General features: G+C 39.6%; 1 pseudogene; it reads left to right on the forward strand.

Annotated features, from left to right (window-relative positions):
* Positions 1 to 17,114, forward strand: part of LOC134162733 (ATP-dependent translocase ABCB1-like) — a 30,303-nt pseudogene extending 13,189 nt beyond the window's left edge.
* The last annotated feature ends 6,693 nt before the right edge of the window (positions 17,115 to 23,807 follow it).

Consider the following 23,807-nt stretch of genomic DNA (forward strand, 5'->3'; position numbering starts at 1 on the left):
AAATGTGTTCCTGTCTTGGGAGGTGGGGCATTTCTTTGTGCATTACAAGGGGGAAAAATAAAGTTCTAGATCTACTGCCTCTGGACAAGGCTAAGAATATGTGTTACTCGTAGTCTGAATTTCTGTGAACAAGAACTCTGATGGACCAAACAAGATTTTTCAAGATCTGCCATTAAATCTTCTAGACTCTACACAGTTAAATCAGGAAGCTGCTCTTTCCAGTCTTTTGTTCTGAGTTGCTGTGATATCCCATGTGAAATATGACCTCTGAGACAGGCTTTATAACAATATGCCATCACATGGATTGAAGCGTATCATCCTAAATACACATTTGAAGCCAAATGTTATTTTGGGCAGATGTTAAAATTGCTGTTCAATAAAGTGATGTTCCTGTTCTTTGCCAGTTGAACTTCCCTTAACACCCTTATCACGTAGTGCTATGTATGTCACGTCATGGTGGTTACTTTTGTGGTGATCTAGTTGATTTCACCTCTCTACCATATTCAACAGTTTGTAATTTTTTGAAGACCCTGATAAGGGTGAAAGGAAAAGAGGTTTGCTGCTGCTGTTACTTGGTGAAGAAAAAGGTAGAAATAGAGATTTCAAAAGTCAGCAATTAAAAGTTGGGCATGCCAGTTAAGTGCTGAGAATGGGAAAGTTCATATCACTGTGTCTGTTTCTTCAGATGGTTCTTCCCACCTCAGTCATCTGAGGTCTGGCCCATTGTGCATCAAATCTATTTCCAGGACACTAAGGCTGCTGAAGGGTAGAGTCAGAGCTAGGCTTTCTTCCAAACTGTAGTTAGTGTAATGCATCTTCTTTCACTCTTGGCTCAGAAATTAGAAGTGAAAGAGCAGACTCTTCATCCTTCTTCCTAAAAATGCTGTTCAGGCCCATGAGCTAGCTGTGCAATGGGTCTACACACCAAAGGGAGGGAAATAAGAAATATTTTGTCATCCTTCCAAAATCTGAGTCAGCAACTCTCCCTGCTCAGAGTATCAACATTATTTAATAGGGCCAGAGGGAATCAGCAAAGATGTGTGGATGTTATACACAAGTTATCCACAATCAGTCAAGCAACTGATGCAGCACAGTGTAATCTCCCCATATGAAGGCTAAATCAAATCAACCTCAGGAGTCTAGTTATCGTCAATTTTAATCTTGACAACACCTTTCCTGATAAAAGAGGTTTAGAAATAATCTTTAAGGTGGTTGCGACTATTTGCATCTGGAGAAATTATGGTATCCAAAATACAGGTCTTACTTGATAATGCAGGCACCAGGATATCAGCTTCCTAGAGACACAAACCTTGCTGGATGTAGCACAGGAAGAGGAGAGCAATAGTGCAGCTATTTTAATCTCTCACTACAAAAATGTGTAGGCAAAATTATAAATCAGCCTAGCATAAACAAGAAGAGTTCCCATAGTAGCCAAATATCTTGGCAACTACACAGCATTACTAGTATATGACATGGATGTTTTTTGAGGTAAAATGTTCCTAAATATGAAAATGGCAACAGAGATATCTGTAACTACTCCCCAGGTTTCTGAGGCTGTTAACAATAAGGATTGGAGTTTATTAAGGGCTTTCCAGAAGTCACCTTTCCAGAAGTTACCAAAACAGTCATTTATATTCTAAAAATAGAACAAAGCAGGGTTGTTTCTCAGCAATAATGTTTATCACCTTAGAAGTATTTTGTGAGACTCATAACTGTTATGCCATTATCTAAGCATTGGAAAATGGAGGGCAGCAGGAGAATGTAAGACCCTGAGCCTGCTACCCAATCACACGAATTGGATAAAGTGAACTATCAAGTTTAGAGTACTGTGGCTGTCTATATTAGTTGATTTGAGTGTGCTGGGGAATTTTCCCAGGCACTGGAATGCAGTGATCTATGCAAGGGAACTCTTAAAATGTTTCTTGGCATGAACTTGTCCTGTTCTAGTTATCAATCTTCTCAAGTAATTCCCAGGCTTGGTTTCATAGACAGAAGGAACCAGGGACCATTCCCAAAAGTTAGGTTGCATGTAGCCATCCAGTTTCAAAGGCTAATACACTTCACAAGCATAGATGCAGTCTCTTTCATATCAGTGCCCCAGAATATTCCCAGGTAAAATTAACTTACTAATATTGCTATCCATCCAGACTGTGTCCCTTTCTACTGCCTTGACTATTGCTGCAGTTACCTTGACAGACTGTTCTCTAATCAAATTTGTCAAAATAAAATATAAATTTTTAACTTATTCTTCTTTCTCCCCTTCTCAAAGGTCTAAACTTGAAAGTTCTAACTGGAAAGACCATTGCTTTAGTTGGTGCCAGTGGTTGTGGGAAAAGCACTACTATTCAATTGCTGCAGAGGTTCTATGATCCTGTTGAGGGAGAAGTGAGTGCTTGCAAGTGAACTGTAAAAAGCTTTACAGCTTTAGGAACCATTAGGATAAGCATTAGTTTCCCATATTGACTGAATCTTGATTTATTTTTTTTAATACTTTTATTAAATGTGAGCATATCTCTCCATAGTTTAGTATTTCCACAATTTAAATTTCAAATGAACTATCTTCTGTTAGCTTGACTTCATTATTCTCCTCCTTCTTGCAGTACTATGCCAGAAATAATAAATACCACGAGTCTTTGAATAGATGTAAGTTCTGGATTCAAAATTATTTTCATCAACAATTGGCTTTTCTGTAAACGTTTTTAGGTAAAGCATGATCCAACAGTGTTCTGCTGTATTCTGCTTTTAATTGAACATAAGCTAAAACTTAGAGAGATTTTTCCTATTTTAAATGGTTGGCTTCTTGCCTCATTTTCCTCCACCTGCTAGCTCACAGCCAAATTTTCCATTGTTACACACTATATATTTGCTCTACTGCTAAACACTAGATCCAGTCAGTAAATGGTAAATACTTTCCATAAGAAATTTCCAAAGGGCAAAAGGAGGAAATTAAACAATATATTTTTAAGGAAAATGTTTGGTTTATACTTAATATTTGAAGAATGCTACTTAGTGGCTGTCACTGCTAGTCAGAACTAGGTAAGCATATTAAACACTGAGCTGTCACTATAGAATGCATCAAGATGGCTATCTATTATCAACACAGTTGTTTCTTTAACTTACTGTTTCTGCCACTGTTCATTCCTGCCCCTGTGCCTCAGTTTGCTGTTCCTCTCCTGTGCTGATATCTGTGTTCCTAGGACCACGTTGCAAATGATCTAAGTTAAAAATAACTTTTGCTTCCTTTTTAGTTGGCATGGACTGTTTCTTTGATCTGGTGTATAGCACAGCCACAGAGACAATTGTGTTGCTACAACTGCAAGGGCAGCAAACTGGCACAGGGGCATGAGAACAGGGTAGAAAATATCAGAGAAGCTGAAAGACTCTTAAGCCAGCTTTAACAGGATGGTTGTTGGTGGGAAGAGAACAAGAAAAAAATATGGTATGTTTTTTGTTTATTCTGCTCCTCACCATTTTCTAGCTTGCATAGTGGATGGAAAAACTACAGTTACAATTTCTCCCCCAGCGTAGTTTTCTATTAGGACAACAATTCTTTTCTTTTTGGTTCTTGTAGCTGATACTTAAATAATAGTAAAGAATTGTTTTATTATTAATAGACTACATTTCCTCATCTTCTTTAACATATGCTTTTCCTCTCAGATCACCTTAGATGGCTGGGATATTTGGACTCTTAATGTAAAGTGGCTACAAGAAGATATTGGTATTATGAGCCAGGAGCCTGTTTTGTTTGTAACAGTAGCTGATAACATTCACTACGGCCAGGAAGATGTTTCTGATGCTGAAATTGAGCAAGCAGCCAAGAAGCCAATGCTTTTGACTTTATATCTAGACTGCCTGATGTGAATTCATGAACTTCTTTTGAGTATAAGGCTGAAAGGTCCATTTAGGCTGGTGTCTTGTTTCTGAGAGGGAGAGAATGGGAATTCAGTTGTAGTATAACTTCTCAAAATACTCTTTTAGCCTCCAGTAGCTTTCAGTTCAGGGACTTTTTGAATTAAATATTGTGCCTTTGGTTGGTTATCCTCAACGGATTTGCGCTTAAGTCTGGAAAAAATGTCAATGCCTTAACTCAGGAGAAGGGAAGCTTCACAGCTGTACTGCCATGAGTACTGTGCATGAGGCACAGGAAGCATTGGGAAGATCTAGAAATACAAAAACCTTTTGTCAGCAACTCTCTGCACATTCAGCAGAAAATGGGGGTGGAAGTAAATAAGTATGTCCAGAACCAAGGCTGTTTTTAGCAGCTGGAAGCTTGAGCTCTCCTAGTGCTTGAGATTCACAGCTTTGAACCCTTTCCTAGCAGCAGGTCTCTTACTCCTTTCAGGGTGGCGGTGGGAAGTGAGGTCAGTCATTCAAAACATCCTCAGGAATGTATGGTGATATGTCCTTCCTTTTGATCCTGTGGTTAAAAACTGGAAAAAATGCCTACCTAGGACTTGATTTCAAATTCTTCTACTACCCCAGAGAGCTTGGCGCTCTCAAGCATGTACCATTTCTAGTATGTCAATCTGTTCCAAGGTTCCCTCTTCTCAGGAAGAATTATATGATCATATTTATTATATAGTAAAAGACTACAATGAACTTTGAGAACTGCCACTTTAAAGTGAGTGACAATCAGCAGGAACCACTGGATGTAGTTGCACTTCTGTCTTTGCTCAAGTCAGCCAGATAAAGATACCTCTAGTCTAGAAACTAGGTACTTATGGTCGCATAGAGCAATGAGGATTTAATTTGAGACATCCCATAACTTCTGTTTGTTTTCTCCTTTCTCAAAAGTTTAACACTATGGTAGGGGAGCGAGGTGCTCAGCTGAGTGGAGGACAGGAGCAGCGAATAGCTATTGCCCATGCCCTAGCAAGAAATCCCAACAATATTCTTCTGGATTGAGCTATATCCACACTAGATACTCAGAGTGAATCCATAGTGCAAGCAGCTCTTGATAAGGTATGAGTCATGTTATTGGAGCTACCGGTCACCATGAAAAGGTGCAATAGCACTTAAGAAAAATTACTGTACAATATTAAGTGTAGGTTTTCATTTATCTAATAGTTATTTTAATGTATTAAAAGCTAAGTGAAAAATCCTGCCTTTCACTTCAGTAGTAATGCACAGTGAGCTATGAGTTTCAAGTATGGCTCAAGGGAAATACAGAATTTGCCACCTTCACTGATGGTCAGTTTAAATGTGAAATAAAATGTAGCTGTTGATCTATACTGAAATTAGTATTGAGGTAACTATATCAGTGCAGTCTGAGAAGCAAAACACTAACCAGAGCTTACAAAAACACAGTGGAGTGACAGAGTTCACCGCAAGATATGTGGGGTTTATACATGTGTTTACATAAAGACATATGTCCATATTTGTTGTTGGTTTAAAGAAGCCACTGAAGGCAATGTGGATTCAGCATGGTTGAAATAAAAGTTTCAGGGTCTGGCCTTAAAAGCCACAGTTAAGACTGGCATTCCACACTGATAGTCTATAGGCTCTTGCCAAAGTAAGTGCAAAACAGACTCTTTACATAGCAGAGAGTGTTTTGCATACCATCAAGTGAACTCCATCGTCTGTTGTCCTTTTATAACTGCTTCACAGATTGCAGGAAACAGTTACTGCACACTGATGTCCACATCATAAAACTCATTGGTATGACTGAGTAAATGTCCCTGGTAGCAGTCAGAGTAGGGAGGCCAATGACTAGATAGGCTGATTTATTTTCTAATGCTGCTGTGGCATATGAATAAGGCATTGCACAAAACTTATGCTGCCTTTGCCATGTTGCTTCCTTTCTGTGGAAAAAGAGAGTTTTGAGTTCCAGTAACACGAATGGTGCTTTTCCCAACTTACCTATGCAAAGGGAGTTGTAGGAGACTTTTTGGTGTCATTGATTTTGTTGTGGTGCGTTATAAACAGAGTTAAAGCATCAGATGAGAAAATCTGACTCTTTTCTCCACCAGGGATTCATGTTTGGGAAGTCTGGGGAAATACTAACAATGAGACTGCACTGTTTGTCCTTCAAAACATTACTTCAGCAGGTATGAATTATGCAAGGGTATCAGGAGAGCCAGGTGGTTTTTGCAGACTGTTACAAGGTACACATAGGGTTTTAATGGTGTGGTCTGGAGAAAAGAAAACAAAACCATGTCTCTTTTACCACTAGAATAGGAAAAAGTATGATTTTTCTGAATATCTTTTAATCCATGTACACTTTGACTCAGTGCTGCTGCTGCAAATAGTTTTATTTTGAAGACATGTTGTTGCAAACATTTATATTTCTGGCGTGCTAATATGCACACAGTCTGTGTATGCAAGGATGACCAAAAAATATTTTACATCCCCTTTCTTGGGTGGTCATGATGCAAGTATGTAATACATAGATTTAAGTCTGATCTGTTTAGTTATTTATATTTCAATCTGCATACTACAATCCATAATAAATAGACAATGTGATAATTTGTCTACTGGAAAAAAAATCACATTACCCTATTGAATCTAGAATTACCCATGAAAAGAATAATGTTAATATATTAAACCTTTCCTATTAATTTGTGCAAATTCATGTCACTTGCATAGAAGCTTTGAGAATGCATAACTTGGCACCGCACAGACCCACTGGGGACAAGAACCTGTGTCTTCACAGAAACATCTGAGATGATAAATTAGTGATTAAAAAAACCTTGCCATAGCCTTTGGAGGTAAAAGAGCTTCACTTTCTGTATGTACATACAAATATAGATGAGCAATTGCTCTTCTATAGTTAATGGAATAATTAGCATTTAAGAAGAGAATAGCTAATTTCTTCAGGCCCAAGAAAGGACTGAGTAAAAGGGGTTTGTAATAAAAGTTTCTAAATAGACACATACATAAAAACATCACAGCTCATAACACTTTGATTGTAAACAATTAGGTGTTCACAATAGAATAATGTTTTTTAAGCTTTCTCTTTTTAAGCTTTCGCATCTTGGAAGATGCTGACTACAAAGGAAAAATAATGCAGTTAGCCACATGACTTGTACTTCCTTTTCCTCATATACTATCTGAGCTGGAAATGTTAACTTTATTATTAATCCTGATAAATCTGAAATATGGTAAGAACATGTAATTTTTTGAAACAAAAATTGATGCCTTTTCTTGATGGTATGATGATCAGAAAAATGCTGTTGGTGTTCTGTTAACATGGCTTGCTACAGAAGCTTCCCAAGTCAAAGGGGTATGCTGACTCTCTTTTGTATATTTTTTACATTTTTTTTTCTTAGAAATATTGATTGCAACTGGTAAGGGATAATGAGATTACACAAGGTAGTGAATCTGCCTCACAAACTGGAAGATACATTTAGATAGTATGCTGTTGACACCTTGGAAATGGTCTTCCAGCTGATAGTTTATGACAGCTATCAAAAATCCAGCAGACGTTCACATACCTTTCATTTCTGTCTGTGCAAGTCTTTAAGCGAAGTATATAATAAGCATAGACCACTTCACCATGCAAAATGGAATCTGCATATATGCTGGGGACCAGAATCAGTGGACCCCAGGTTTTTACGCCTTATGGTGGGTGTCACCTGAGCACTATGAAAAGGTGGCTTGCGCAGATGATGCAGACCCTTACCAATCTTAATAAAGAGAATGCTTCTTCCTATCCCTGGCAGTTATGCTTCTCACGCGAGCAGACCAAACAGTGAGAAATTGCCCAACATTAATAAGGATCACCAGGGCAGATGATGGCCAAGGGAGGGAATGTCTCAGGAACTGATATGGGACAGGTGGACACTGGACATTCACAGGAAAGTATGGCAAATTTTACACAATTCTTCCTACTGCTCACCTCATCCGAGGTCCCCACAGTCTGCCAAATGTCTCTGTTTCTTCCCTTCTCCTGGGGGGCAAGAGGGAAATCACTGCAGGGCTTGCTGGGGAAAAGTTTACTGGTTTGTTTTAAGATGTCTTTGTTTCCTTCAAATCTGTACAACAAAACCCTTTAAATCTCTACATTTTTCAGTCTCCATAGATAGAGACTTTTGTTTCTCTCTCCTGTCCTCCTTCCTTATGGATGTGTAGTGAGAAAATAGTCTTTGACAAAACTTAGTTGTTTTCATCTTTTAAAGTTCCAGTTTGCTTCAGTGGCATTGAACTGTATCACCTTATCAGGGCAGTAGAAAGAAGGGATGCACAGGGTTCCCTCACTACAAAAGCCAGCTAAGGGCACAAATTGGTTTCCAAAGCTACTGTGTTGTCTGGAGCACTACAGAGTGTCAATAAGTAAGTACCATACCTCATGCTGCACTGGCTGAAGTTTCCAAATCCGTATTCATGTGCAGCCCCTAAAACATTCAACAAGAATTCACTTTGTCATTGGTTTAATTATTACTATTTTTCATGGCAGGAAAGTCTTTGGCAAAATAGAGAACAATTTTTTGCTTCCCGCCCAAGGATTTTTGTCCAGCCAAATTTTGGAAGATGAACTGTTTCCACAGGGCTGTTTTCAGCTTTTTTTTTCTGCAGATCAGAGCTCACCCTGGTGCTGGATGCTAATCATCTCTCATTTTAAAATTTTCTTATGGAAAGGTTACACAGGCTGGAGGAGACAGTTATTTCTTCAGTATGAGTTCATCTTTCCCACTCATTATCCCACAGAGATAAAGCATTTCTTCAGGGTGGTCAAATGCAGGGTTTTATTTGGAGAGCCAAACCCCAGGTGCAGCACTGTGAGAACCTGAGGATGAATAGTTTCCAGCAGCGTTAATGGGACAAGTCAACGAATGAGGCACTGGCACAGACTGCCCAGAGAAGCTGTGGCTGCCGCATCTGTGGCAGTGTTCAAGGCCAGGTTCGATGGGGCTTGGGGCGACCTGGTCTAGTGGAAGGTGTCCCTGCCCATGGCATGGGGGTTGGAACTAGGTCATCTTCAAGCCCCTTTTACCTGATGCTGGGTACCCAGTTGCCAACCTGCTCTACTGTGACAGTCTTCTATGCCTTCTATAGCGTGAAAAGTCCCAGATACATATTTCATTAAGTAGCTGTCATGACCAACTGTTTAGACTGCTTTAACCTGGCTTGAAGGCCTGAATGCTGGCAGGTATGAGGAATGTCTAGAACAGCTACATCTAGGTGCATGATGTCCACGCATGTGACCACTCAATGGTTTCATTTCCAGCTGTACTGCTGGCCCTGAATATATAGTAGTTTGAAGTGGTGATATAAGTAACAAAATCTAATGACTAATATTTGAGGGGCTCTGGGGTTTTCTTAGGCAACTGGAAGCTGACTTGGACTGATGGCTGTGACTGTCCTTCCCCTTTTGACTGCCATCATTGTTACTTTTGTCTACAGCTGGCAGTTAACTTTGCTTGTCCTGGTGTGCATTCCATTCCTTGTTGCTACAAATGCAGTGAGCCTTAGCTCTATGCCTGGTCATGCTGCAAAAGCTTCGGAAGAGGCTGGAAGAGTAAATTCTCCAATTTTAACTGCAGGGTTATGGTGTGAGATCACTTTTAAGGATAACATTGTAGCATTACAGCTGACTCAATTATCCAAGATAGATGAAGGGGGAAGATTTCAGGACAGAGTGGGGGATGAAGGGAATGTTTACACATCCCCAACAAAAGCAAAACATAGATAACACAAACCATCTGTAAATTAGGCTATAAAAATGCATTTGAAAGCCCGTATAGAAATTGCTGGGCAGGGATAGCTGTAACAGCAGTAGCCGCAGCACTGGTGTGCCTCACGCCTAGGGTGAGCAGCATAGCTCTGCACTGATCTGTGTTGGGGCCCGAAGTGTTCCAGAGCTGAGCCACCAAGCCCTGACACTGCATTTTATGATGGAATGCCAAACCACTAATGTGCTGAAGATTTTGAGGGTACAGCCTTTATTTAACTGATAGCACTCTTCCAGGAGACAGAAGTAGTCCATGTAAAAGTGCAAACTGTCCAAACGACTGGGGTTTGATCCTATTTTATTAGAGGTTTAATTCATTGAGATCACAGCCCACAGGTTTGGGTGGGGACTGCTGACACTTGCTGCGTGCTAGCCCAAGGTTCTGAACTCAACTGTATTTTTGGCTTCAGCCCAGCCTTGTCTTCTGACCATGGGGTGAATAATTTCATTATTGTGAGGTTTCCTTCACTGGTGATAGACCTCCGGCTCCTCTTTAAAGCAAGCACATTCTGAGCTAAAATAATAAATGCTAGAAAAGAGATTTGAGTGTTTAGGAGGTATGTTATAGATTGCAGTTGTAAGGAATTGCCTCCTGTTTGTTTTATGTTCCAATTTAGATTTCAACAGAAACAGTTGAAAACATAAGAACTTCACGGACCAAAGAAGTATTTTATGAAAGATACGTTGCCAGTTTGAATGGTCCATATAGGTGGGATGTTTTTTTCTTTAATAGTTCTTTCTTTGTACATTTTGGCCTTTCAGATTTATTCACATTTCTTGCAAACTATCCAACATCCAAAAGATTGGGAAGGGTATCGGCAGTTGTTTACATAGTTTAGAAATTTGTTCACTTGGTATATTTCAATATACGTTCTTAAATGCGGAGTGAAACAACATTTACAAGATTTGCCTTTTCATTATGCAAGCACCTTATAAACTGCATTCTCTGCATATGTGTAAAGACAAAATATTTTGGGTTTGTGTGCCTAGGGTATTGTACATACATTCACTCCAGTAGAGTTGCACTGATACTAGCTAACTCCCATACCACGCCCTTTATAACATAAATCAGTTTATTCCTCTCATGACTTTGAAACCTTGAAAGAAGTTCGTGTGTTTCCCATGTTTGACCTGCTACATTCCACTGACTTGTCTTCACTGAAACACATTCAAATCATCAAGGGTGCTGGATTTTTGTAACTCCATTTTATTTGAACAGGACAGCCCCAAATGTAATTTGTTTCCTGCTTCAATGTAACTAATGTAAAAGAAGGAATTGAAAATAGTGTATTGCATAATCTGTCCTTGGCCAAAACAGTGTTAAAATTCAATGTCTGATGAACTGGTAATACCCCAGATATAGGCAGGACTGTCAAAGGTCTCTTTACAGCTTGGACTAGAAAGGTGTTCCTATTTCCTCAGAGAGCACCATAAACCATGAGGGCAGAGAGTCTTCCAGACTCTGATTAAAGTGTGCACAAAATGAAACTTCTCCACGAGCACAGATTGAGAAATAGAGGCTTAGTCTGAATCCCTGCAGGGGTACCCAGCAGTATGTTCCTGCTCTGAACTGGGACAAGAGGTCTCTGCTTGGATGGGAAGAACTGACAAATGCCCACAGGCAGCTCTTAGGCTGGACTGGAGCCTGTTGCTTTCTAATTAAAATGGGTCATATGTGGTAAGTAAACAAACAAGTAAAAAAATACACAAAAGCACTGCTCTAGTGACTGGCCCTGCTATGGAAAAGCAAAGGAAGGGATTCAGGCGAGCATAACTGAGAACGAAGAATCCCATTGCTTTCTGTCTTCAGGGCAGTTCCATGTCACAGTGTTGTGGGCTTTTACGGGCTGGGTGGTGTTGCTTGTGGGTTTGCCTGTGTTCTGGGTTGATCTGAAGTATTTTTGGGGGGGAAGCTGTGTTGTATGAGAACTTCAATCCAGAAATTTGGCCACCCCCTGGCCAGTGTCTCTTGTTTCTGTTTTACAAGTTATTTATGAGAAGTCTCTTCCTTTATCAGAGATGCTCTGAAAAAAGCTACTTTATATGGATTTACCTATGGAGTGGCTCAGTCTGCAGACTAGTAGCCGTCTTCAGATTTGGGACATGGCTCACTGCCCATTGTCTGAGTGACTTTGAACATGTATTTGTGTGAGTATACTTTATAAAATGAAAAATATATATATATAAATGGTGGGTAGGATAGGGAGTTCAATGCATGCAGTTTCCTCAGTTTACAGAGGTAATGGGGCATATAGATCCAGGAATTCTGTCTGGTTGGGAGTGTGGTTTGGCCTGAAGGGTTCTTTTGGGAAAGGTGCTTATTTGGGCAGTAAAACAGCAAATGCATGGGCAGTGGAGAAGCTGGAGTGAGCAGCAAGCTCAGCACACCTACTCTGTAGAAGTATTTGCTATTTAATGTTTCTTCCAGGCAGAGGGTGTTACATAGAGAAGTGATGTGACACCACTGCTCATCGATAAAGTAGTTTTAGGAGCAACTAGAACTTACTAATACTGGATGACATTTTGGGGGGTGGGGAGCTCTAGAAATGTCATAATCTAAAGATGCTAAAAACATTCACTCTGAAGGTTTGTTTTGCACAAGAGGAAAACAGTTCATTGTCCTATCTGAAACTAATGATGCTTTGTCTTTTGTTTTTTAGAGGCTACTCTTCCATCATGTCTGCAGCTATAAACATTGGTCAGTCTACTTCCCTAGCACCAGATTATGGCAAAGCTAAATTGTCAACCCAAAGAATTTTTAAACATTTGGACAGAAAATCTCTAATGGACAGTTACAGTGAAGAAGGTGAAAAACTGGTAAGGATGGGTGTTTTGGCTTGAGGGTTTTGTTTTTTTTGGGGGGGGGGGGGAATGTGTTTTGGTGGTGGGGCTTGAGGGTTTGGTTTTGTTTGTTTTGGGATGGTTTTGTTTTGTGGCTTGATTTTTGGCTGCTTTTTTGTGGGATTTTTGTTGGTTTGGGTTTTTTCCCAAGAAAAATATTGAAAAAAATTGATTTAGTAATATTTATTGTCTGCAATTGTATTCATATTAGGGTGTCACAAAAGATAGACATCATATAAAGTAGTAGTACTGACTCATGAACGTTTTTTGTTTTTTTAATGGACCATATTATTAACAAGTAAAAATGTGCTCCTGTGAAGTTAAAACTAACTTAATGAATAATCTATTTTGCTCTAAAGTTGGAGAGAGTGGGGACAACAGCAATATGAAAACCAAGAACAAGATAAAAAAAAAACACAAAAAAAAAAATGACAAAAACCACGTTACACCAAAATTGTCATTAAGGAAACTCACCTCAGTATTTGCCAAATTTCTGCATGAAATGCTTTCAGTTTACCTGGTGTGAAAGGATTACATTTGCACATCCATCTTACTTTAAAATTAACTTTCTGTGTAGGTTTTAGATGGTAGTGCCTACTCAGGAAGCCATAATCCAGTTCCATAGAATCATAGAATACTTTAAGCTTATTCACAGGATTTTCAGCCTTTAAAGTTATGAACATACTTACATATCTTCTTGAACCAGGGTCCTCTGGAACAGAGGTTGAAAAACTTAGCAGAAGGTACCCAGTAAATTAGGACTTAAATTAAAATATTTCTAGTATGGATTGTACTTTAATACCAGTGATGCCTAAGACTTCAGCAAAGCAAAGGTTTGAGCCCATTAAATCGGATTGTCAGCTACTGTGAGAGCACTGTAGCAGCAGTGTTGCTAGTATGTACATAGGGCTGGCTCTTAGCCCAAACACCAGGGAAGAGACAATAGCCTTAATATGTAACCCCTTTCTTCCACTTGTGCTTAGAAGTCAGCCTGGCTAGAATGGCTAATTAACAACTATCACTGCTTTTTAAAACACAGCTTGTCCTACATGCCTGCAAATTACTTACCAAAGAATTTATTTAGCTCTATCTTAATAGCTGGTCTTGACCTTGTGTTACATTCATTCCAATTGTGCTACCTGCAGTGTGAGATCAGGAAGGCAAATGTTAGATTGTTATTGGTCTATATCAATATAGATTGAGTGCCTCAATTATATGTCAGAAATTATGAATATTAACATTGCTTATTTGCCTAAAGGTATTCTTTTCAAAGGTGAAGTGAAAAATAGATACAAGAGATGCAGAAAACTTTTTCTCCAGAAGGACCTAGTGACTACCATCTGAAGATCATCCCATAAATAATACTGTGCTCAATACAGTATGTAATTTAAAAGAACTTAAAAAGCAGTTTTGAAAACACACTCCCAAACTTTCTTGTCAGTTCTCTCATCTTAATAACGAAATCTTATTATAGTTAAAACTAATAAGTGCTAGTACGAATATGTGAACTCTCCATTACTTTTCAGAGGAATTTTGAAGGCAACATTGAATTCAGGAATGTCCATTTTGTATATCCAGCAAGGCCAGAAGTTCAAGTCTTGCAAGGATTCAGTGTGAAGGATAACAAAGGACAGACTCTGGCATTAGTAGGAAGTAGCAGCTGTGACAAAAGCACATGTATTCAGCTCTTAGAGAGATTTTATAACCCTGTGGAAGGACAAGTGGTAAAGGTAGACATGTGGCTATTAACACAATTATATCTACAGAATCTTTATCTTCCCAGGTTTCAGATGCTTTAAGCAGTCCTGGTAATATCTCTGTTAAGATGCCTTTTTCAGATGTGCATGTTACTGAGATGGTGGCTCTAGTGGAGCTGTAGACAACCTCAAGACCCCTGTCCTTGCTTGCCCTGTGAACACACCACATGTACCAGCATTGGCACCTATGTTGGCACAGCATGCTGGCTCAAGGCACAGATCTCACTGGGGAAGAGAATGACTGTGTCAGACTGTTGTTCCTCAAAGCTGCTCACAGTCTGGTCATATAGGGGCATAACATTCAAGTAACTTGCTTGTCGATGTGTAAGTCTTCATGTCCTTGTCAATTCACATGTTAGGGACATAGCTACATGTTTCACATAGCACAAATACAACCCTACAGGGATGCTGCTGCAACACTGTCAGAAGTTAGCAATGGGCTTTTGATTCAATCCCTGCTAATGGGTATAGAAAGTCCAAAGAAGCCTCCTTGGCAGTTTTGAGTTAAAGGCCTACAGCTGAAAATATTTTGGGTGTGTTAAAGCTTCTTAAGGATAGGCTTTCCCATGAGGTTCACTGTGCTTCTTGTGGTGATTAGGGCTGGAAGGTCTGCAAGGAAGAGCCTGTGATCTGCCCTCTGCTTCTGTCTGCTGGAAAATGGAAGCAAACACACATACAAAATTAAAAACTAATGAAAGGAAATATTTCATCTATACTGTTGGTTCTTTTCCATTTTGCATGCAAAATTTACTTGGTTTCAGCTGGGAATCTAACATATGATAGGCTTCCTCTTACAATTCGTGTTTCCTGTTTACAGCAAGTGTCTGTGGATAAGCTCTCTAGTCAACTTTGCATCATTTTTTCTGATGTTTTTTCTGCTTAGCAGATGGATTCGATACCAGATCTTTTCATATACAATGGCTGAGGTCCAGACTGGGCCTGGTGTCACAGAGGCACATTTTGTTTGACTGCAGCATTGCTGAAAACATTCAATACGGAGACAACAGTAGGGTGGTTAGGACAAAGTTGAAGAAGCAGCTAAAACAGCAAATATTCATAGCTTCATTGAAAGAATGAGATGGTGATCTTCTCTTTACAGTGAGATTAGATGTTTGGAATCATGTGGAGAAATTCAAGTAATGCTAACTTAAGTAGATGAAATTTGACATCTTTGTTTCCCTTCATAGGAGGAAGTATAGAGTTTTAAAAATGTGTGTTTAAAGCTTAAAAACCTTCCCAGTATGTTCAAAAAAAGTGATTGTTCCAATTAATATAGTGGTGACAGCAGAATATGAGGGGAGGAAGTAAGAGGACACTTTATGTACAAGTAAGTCCTCTTATTTTATATATTTTTTTCCTTTGAGAACAGAAACTTCCTAAGTTCCTCCAAGAAAGACAATTTATTTTTTTTTTTCTAAAATAATTCAGTAAAACTAAATGCTCTATTTCTAATTGGATGGAACAGAAAGTTTTTCTCAACAAATATGAAGGGGCAATAAATCAAAAGCGAATGACATGGCATTTCACCTTCATGCCTGCCAAGAATTTGGTTCTAACAAGGAAAAAGCTACGATTGTTTTTGCTGTAGTTCTGTGTAACTTGAAAATGATGTAATCATGCTGAAAAATATTTAATCTTCATTGATGACTTTATTCCCAAGTATTGCAGGATCAGTTTCTTCCTGTGCGTATCAGTAATCATTAAATCTCTAGTTACTCTTACGACCATATACTTACAATAGGCCAGATGTGTGTGGACACCTCAGTGCTGTATCCCTGGTGGTACTTATTCAAGACCTAATCCAGTCTTTGGAGAAGTACATTTTCAGGCCAGGTATAAATATGTGTGGCTGTACATATAACTGTTCATGCTAGAGTTGTTTATAAAACCTTAGCTTCATTAAAACTTGCACTATTCTCCTCTTTCAAGATGGAAATAACTAATCATTCTTGTAACCACACATAAAACTTTTCTTATCTTCCTTCTCAAAGATTATTCACAGGCTTTCTTTTTTGAATTTTTAACATTCAGAGATATAATAACCCTGTGGGTGAGAAAGGAACACAACTTTCTGAGGGACAAAAAGCAAAGAATAGCAATTGCCCATGCTCTGTTTCTGTAATCCTGCTATTCGGCTTCTGGATGAAGCTACCTTTGATCTTGACACAAAGTGAAAAGGTGAGTAATAATTATTAATGGAAATATATATCTATACCTATGTACATGGCTAGTTGCTTTCTGTAGAATAAAATCAATGCAAAAATATTCAGCTATGAAACAACATCACTGTAGCTTTTCAAGCTGCAAGCTGTGAATTGAACACCACTAGGAAACTATGCATACCTGCAAACAAGTAGAACCCCTCAAAACTAAGTAGAAAACACTGTGTGGAGCTGATACTCTTCAGCATTCTTCCTATTGGCTGTATTTGGTGGTAAATGCTGTATTTGTGTTCTGACCTAGACTGGACGCCCAAGAACCCACTTCTGAATATCTCATGCTTATTTGGTCAGTCTCAGTGATAAATCCTGTTGAGTAAGGGTCTCACGTATGCACTGACTTGTAGATCTGTGGAGATACATTCAGGTGCTAACAAAGAGTAAGAAATAAAGTGTGGTTCCTATGACAAGTGAAGGCTATCTATGTGCTAACAGCATTTTCACAACATCTGTGTGCAAGTTGTTCAGAAAGCTCTGGATATCACCCGGCAAGGTCGAACCTGTATCGTCATTGCTCACCGCCTGACAACTGTACAGACTTCAGACATCATTGCAGTGATCCAGAATGGCAGGGTGGTTGAGCAGGGCACCCACAGCCAGTTACTGGAAAAGGAAGGACACTTGTAAATGTGTAAATGCCCTTGTAAATGCACAAAAGTCTAATTAATAATGTTTGAAGATTTTTTAAAATGTTTTCCCTGGGAAGACATGAAAAGCTTACAGAGGATTAATGTTGGTTGTGTCTGTGCTGATAGAGCAGGCACCATGTGTTGCAGCCTGGTTATTGTACCCAGCATAGCCCTTGACCCAACCCCCCATGGGGATATGCAGTGCATGCCCTTGGGTGGGTCAAGGAAGGTACATGGGGGAGTCCTAGGGGCTGAACCTACTGGGCAGTTGATGGGATTGTGTGATCTGGAGGGAGCCAGACCTGGAGTAGCCTTATCCATGCCATGGCTTGGGTGGGTCACCCTCTCTCTGATCCATGCCAAGTACCCTATTGCAAAACAGTACCAGAGTTATGACAGTGGTTAAGCATCATGGATGAACAGTGAGCTGGTGCTTGTGCTTGCCACTTGGGTTTCTTCACCAGCCAGATACGTCTGTAAAGCCTTAATTAAAAGTGACTGACAACTCTTGATGACTGCTGGGATTCCAAATAAAGACACTTGTAAAAAATGCAGAAAGAAGGTGCTGGATGTGTTTGTTGTGTGTTTTTTTGCTTGGTTTTGGTTTCCCCCACTTTATGATATATTTCTAATATTAATGGGTTAGGGTTGAAAGTTCATCTAGTTCCAATCCCTCTGCAATGGGCAAGGATACCTTACACTAGACCAGGCTGTTCAAGGCCCTGTCCAGCCTGGCCTTGAGCATAGCCAGGGATGCACTATTCACAACTTCCTTGGACAGTGCCTCACTACTTGTGCTTCACATATTTCTTGGAAGTCAATATTCTGTCAGACAATAATTGTAATAGTTACAATCTTTTCATATAAACTAACACATGAGCTAGCATTAGTTGGGTTTGGTTTTTTTTTATCAGTTGCTGATCTAACAGTTTAATTGTTCTTTGCATCCATCAGGGTAATTTCCAAAGTCTTCCAGGGGAACTAGGATAGCTTCTTTTGAAATGGACTCAAGTCAGCCATATAAATAGCTTTTCATTTTTTTTAAAAATGAGGTTTTCAGTATGAGATCCTTTATTTTGAATAGACATGGCATTTAGTGGTGGACTTGGTAGTGTTAGGTTAACAGTTGGATTTGATGATCTTAAAGATCTTTTCCATCCCAGATGATTCTATGAATAATTCTAAAGCTTGTTTGAAGAGTTGGCAAAACTCATTTACACATTGTGCTTTAATAATTGGCTGTTCCTCTGATATATTCCTCAGGGTGCTGCAGTATATTCTTCAACAGTGTGTACTGTGTAGTCAGAGTGACTCAGCAGCTGGGGTGGAGTTTTTTTGACTGCTTAGACCGAATTGCAGCATTTTAATTTTCCAAGGCTTTGCACGTGGCTTTGGGTTAGGATTTATGGCCTGGAGCAACCTGTAGTACTTTATAATTTCCAGATAGCTGTTCTCAATTGTAGCAGACAGAACTTACAGTAATGAGTATCTCCTTTGCTCATTTCAGTTGTCTTCTGGCATCTGGATCCATGAAGGGAATAAAACACACAAAACAAAACAAATTCTAGTCTCAGATTTGCCAAAATAAATACAGTCACTCTGCCTCACATGTTTTTTTCTCAGGGACTGTTACAGGAGGAGTTGCTACTCATTCAGAAACCCCTCTTGTGTGATGTCTTCACTTTCTCCTGATAGGCAGATAACTACAGGAGCTGCTGCCCCTAATACATTCCCAATTATCCAGCATGGGCTCCAAATAATTCTTTTTTCCCTATTTTGTTTCTGCACTGGAGTTAAAATTACAAGTTTGATTCTCAGCTTTGAAAGTAGACCTTCCTTCTAAATTTAGAAATCTTTTGGGCAAAGAGTTAATTTGTACTTTTGGGTTAGATGTATATGTGTTTTTCATTACAATAGTGATGATGTATCTTTGTACCATTACAACTCACTATGGTCTGTTACAGAAACAATATTAAGTAAAAATGGGATAAAATACATAGAAGATACAACAGTCACTAAACTAAAGCTCTGTAACATGATGAATCATCTAACATCTGGGGCTAGTTAATGGAGCATCTCTGGAAAATACTGTGTTCCCATCCATACAGATAATGGAGAAGAATCCAAAACATGCTTCCTTCCCACTAAATTGGAATCATTTACTAGCACAAGGGAAGAGCCATGAGGAAATATGCAGTATTTGACCTGGAAGGTGTGGAAAGAGTTGCAGCATGGTCAGCCTAGAAAATAAGTTCTGTGACTTGTGTTTCCCTTTATTTGCACTTTTGAGGCCAACATTACCTACCATGAAAGGAAGAGTGACTACACTTGCATCCCTTTTGTCAGGTTCCTCACCCTTGTTTACATAGTGAGTTCAGCACCAGCTATGGATGTTAAGTCCTTATGGGATGGTAGGTGTGAGTTTCAGTTGGAGCCAAAAAGAGCAGGTGGTGATGTGGTAATGGAGGGAGCGTGGATGTACTGCTCTGGGCTGTGGGAGCCAAGTGGGGAAAAAGCAGTGCCTGGCAGCTGTGCCTCGGGAACAGCCTCTGCTAGTGCATGAGTGAAAAGGGGAAATTGAAGTGAATAGTATTGATGTACTGAAGTTCACAGTAAGCATATGAAGGTATCTTACTGATTTCTTTCAATACAAACATACTAAAAGCCACTTGTATCACAGCCCTGTTTAAAAGATCAGCTGCAGACCCACTGAAAACACCAGACAAAAGCACATCCTACCTACCATAAAAGAGACGGTGAGCAAGGAACCAGCGCATGAATAACATCTCTAAGAGTGACAGAAGAGCCCACTACTGCATGCCTGCTAAAAGACAGCCTCACCTGAATGACTTTACTGACTCTATGAGATACGCATAGATTAGCATGCTCAGCTTGTAAGTGCTAATAACAAGTGCTGTGCTCAGATGGTTTATTTCAGACCGTGCAAGTCACCTTCCCAGCTGGCTATGCCCATACAGCTTGCAGACTGGCTATGCTCTGCTTAGAAACAGATCTAAATTCAGAAACAAGTGTATGTCAAAAGCACCTTTTCAGCACCAAACTCTAGATTGATAAAGAGATCAAAAGAATCATCTTTTACCAAAAAAGAAAAGCCTATGAGGACACATCTTAACAGCCAAGGATTTGTTGGCCCCATCAAGTAAGCACTCAATTCTTTCTCCAGATTCCCTTATGAATGCATTCTCTGAAGTCTTTGCTTTCTCTTTTTGGGATGTCATATCTTAATAATTCCATAGGAGGCTTAGATCAGTGCTAGCATAAAGCAAGTGTCTGGGCTAAGTGCTTCTTGTCTAGTCATGACATGCTGTTCCTTGACAAGCCTGGGCTGATGTGTTTCTTTCATTGCTACCCCTCTGGCAGTCGTTTAGGGGTGAAGTGACATCAGCAGTGACACCATCAGTGACTCACCATATTGTAGGCATGTTTGGAGTACACCAGCCCCTGCCCAAGCAGGCATAGGGAAATCTTTTTAACACTGGGGTAGATGATAGCACTGGACAGACATCTGGGAAAAAAAAAATGTAATGATAAATATTATATTAATTTGCAGTTTTGCAAACAGCACTATTCCTAAATTGCTGGCATGTATTTTAAGTTAGAGAAGAGCCATTTACTTTGAATTTAAATTTGCATTGTACTGATAACAAAACATTTTAAAACCTTTGATAACCAAAAGTTAGACCAAATCTAGTCTCTCCCAACAGCAGAATTCCAATGATTCTTCCACTAAAAATACTACCTAAAAATTATATGAAGGACAAGGGGTAACGGGTTAAAACTTAAACAGGGGAAGTTTAGATTAGATATAAGGAAGAAATTCTTTCCTGTTAGGGTGGTGAGGCACTGGAATGGGTTGCCCAGGGAGGTTGTGAATGCTCCATCCCTGGCAGTGTTCGAGGTCAGGTTGGACGAAGCCTTGGGTGAGATGATTTAGTGTGAGGTGTCCCTGCCCATGCAGGGGTGTTGTAACTAGATAATCTTAAGGTCCTTTCCAACCCTAACTATTCTGTGATTCTATGATTCTAAGGAAACCCATCATCCCAGGCTTGTCAAGGAACACCAAAGGCCTGTTCATGACTAGGCAAGAAGTGCTTCGCTGGGATACTTGCTTTAACTTTGCCAAAATAAATATTGTTGCTCTACCTCACACAGTTTTTCTCAGTTTCTTAACCAGTGAAGTTAACCACTTGACTCTATTGTGGTATTATACACAGCTGTTAAATTTGATTAGAACATTGCAATTTTTAGTCTAGTTACAATGTAATTACTAATGCAGACTGAAAGCCCAAAAATGGGATATGTAACTAACAGAAGCATGTGAACTAGAGGACAATGTGAACTAGAGGACACGGGACCCAAGTATCTTCTTGGCCTCGGAAAATTAATAGTCTGCTTGTTAGAGTGAACATTGAAGCACACTCCCAGTGGGTGTGGGTGTTTCCCACTCCTGGATGTGCTGTTTCAGTTCGAAATACCTGTCAGCAATTCAGGAATAATGCTGTTTGCAAAACAAGGAATTAACATGTTTATCATCGCATGGTTTTTTTCCCAAATTTCTACTTTTCTCTGCAGCCTATAAAATTTCAATTTATATTCATCTAAAACCTGCAAAATATGTATCCTCATGAAGTTATTTAATAATATTGGGTGCATGGCAAGAAGGAAAGTCCTCATTAAAACTGCAATCTAAAACCCTTGTGCTTTTCTTCTTCTTTTGACAAGCAGGAAGAAAAGGACAATTGGATTTTTTTCAGATGAAATACCCATACCTGAGTATGTACCTGGATTAGGTTTATGAGTCTAATAAAAAATCAAATTGTGTTTTATCAAGGTTCAAAGAGTTTGCAAAATTCCACTAAGTCATCTGTGGCAGGCAATACCCAACCTGTCCTTTCTTGGCTACCATCAACATACATTGTGCGCTGAAATTTCACTTCTCTGTTTGCAAGTGGGAATGTGTCTGGCCCAGGGAAAGCTGGAAGGGCTCTTGTCATACTGAGCTGTAGGAAAATTCCTTTCATGCTTTGGCAAGGGCCTATTTAAATGCTAATGGTTTGTAATTTCACCTAATTAGTAAGGGAAATGGTAAGAAGCTATGTGGGATCCTTGAGGTCTGCTCACCTGACATTGCTGGAGGGTTTGAAGTGAAACTGTGCTCTAGGAAAACAGCTGCCCTTGTAACAGAAAGGTAAAATAAAAAAGTAAATAGAAAAGCCAGTTCTTGATCTGCTGGATCCTACCATACAGGTATCACTAGGACAGTGGATAACCTAGAGCTGATGGAGATTTCAAGGGTTAAATATCTTTCCTGGATGAAGCTTGTGCCTCCCCTTCCGTTAATAAACGTTTTTTCAGAGCAATGCTTCAGCTCTGCCTGCATTTAGGGCTCACTTGCTGCCACAGGCACTCCACCTGGGTCACTCATGTTTTGTTTTTTAATAGAGAAACAACCCAAGGCATAAGAGTTCATACAGTTTATCTGGAGCTGTGGCTGAGCCTTGCTGAAGAAGGAAATGTGACAGCTTTCCCAAGGTATTTCCAGCTCTTCTGTTTGCAAATAGACTGGATTGTACTGAAGAAATGTGGCTTGGCAGTCACTACAGCTATATCCAAACTGTACATGAACTGGTAAGACAGTGAATAAAGTACATTACTTGACCTCTTTCTGTGTATCTATACTGCTGTATGTAGAACAAACGTGACTTCTGTAAAATACATCTTCTCCATGTCTGAGACATTCAGGTATTTCTAAAATCTGCCAACGTAGCTAGGGAATAAGAAAACCAGCTTGGCAACAAGGCCACAAACAGCATATATGTAGTTTCTTCTTGTAAAATACACTTGGGGGGTACTTCTTTGCTAAGTCCTTATCCTTAGGTACTTGTACAGGACTGACAGTTTTCCATGCAAAGGTAGAAGAATCCACTTGCCTTTATCAAATTCCATCCGCCCTATATACAAGCCTTACCACAACTTGCCTACTGCCCTGACATTTTCCAGGGTTATAGCTCTCCCTGGCTGTTATCCTCCAGTTACCTGGGTTGTTTTTCTTCCTCCAGCACCTTCCCTAGCACACACAGCATATGCTGCACCACATGAACTAATGCTGAAGGACAGACAAAGATGAGAGGGGAAGTGCCAAAAGCAATAGCGATGCAAAAGGTTTACTTTCTAAAATTAACAAAGATTTCTCAGCAGAAGACTGGTCATTGCTCTCAGTAAGTGAATCATTTACACTGGATTGCTTCCATCAGCCCCTGTGCTGTTCTTTGTCATCTAAGACTGCAGGCAGCTCTTACCTACCTGAGACCCTACTAGTCATCTTCCCATTTTAGCATTTATTTGCCTACCTGGCTCATCAGCAGTTATGTCCAGAAACTATTTTCTGAAGTATGTTTTTCCATCTGGAAATAATGATTTGCTGTGCCCTTAGGGAAGCTCACACATCCACTCAAGTTATCCCCAGCCTGTCCAATGACATCAGGATTACGTGCTCCAAAGCAAACTTGCTGAACCTTCCTGTAACTCTCCTGAAGACGCCAATCTTTATTTTGCTGAATGTTTTCACAGAAAGGTATTTAAAGTCATGTTAGCTCAACAAATAGATTTTGTGGACTTATTTGAATTGACCATATATATTTTCATGTTATGTTGTTTTCATAGGAGTAAC

This window comes from Pezoporus occidentalis, unplaced genomic scaffold, assembly GCF_034315485.1.
Source record: "Pezoporus occidentalis ecotype Australia unplaced genomic scaffold, CSIRO_AGI_Poc_V1 ctg103, whole genome shotgun sequence".
Lineage (NCBI taxonomy): Eukaryota > Metazoa > Chordata > Aves > Psittaciformes > Psittacidae > Pezoporus > Pezoporus occidentalis.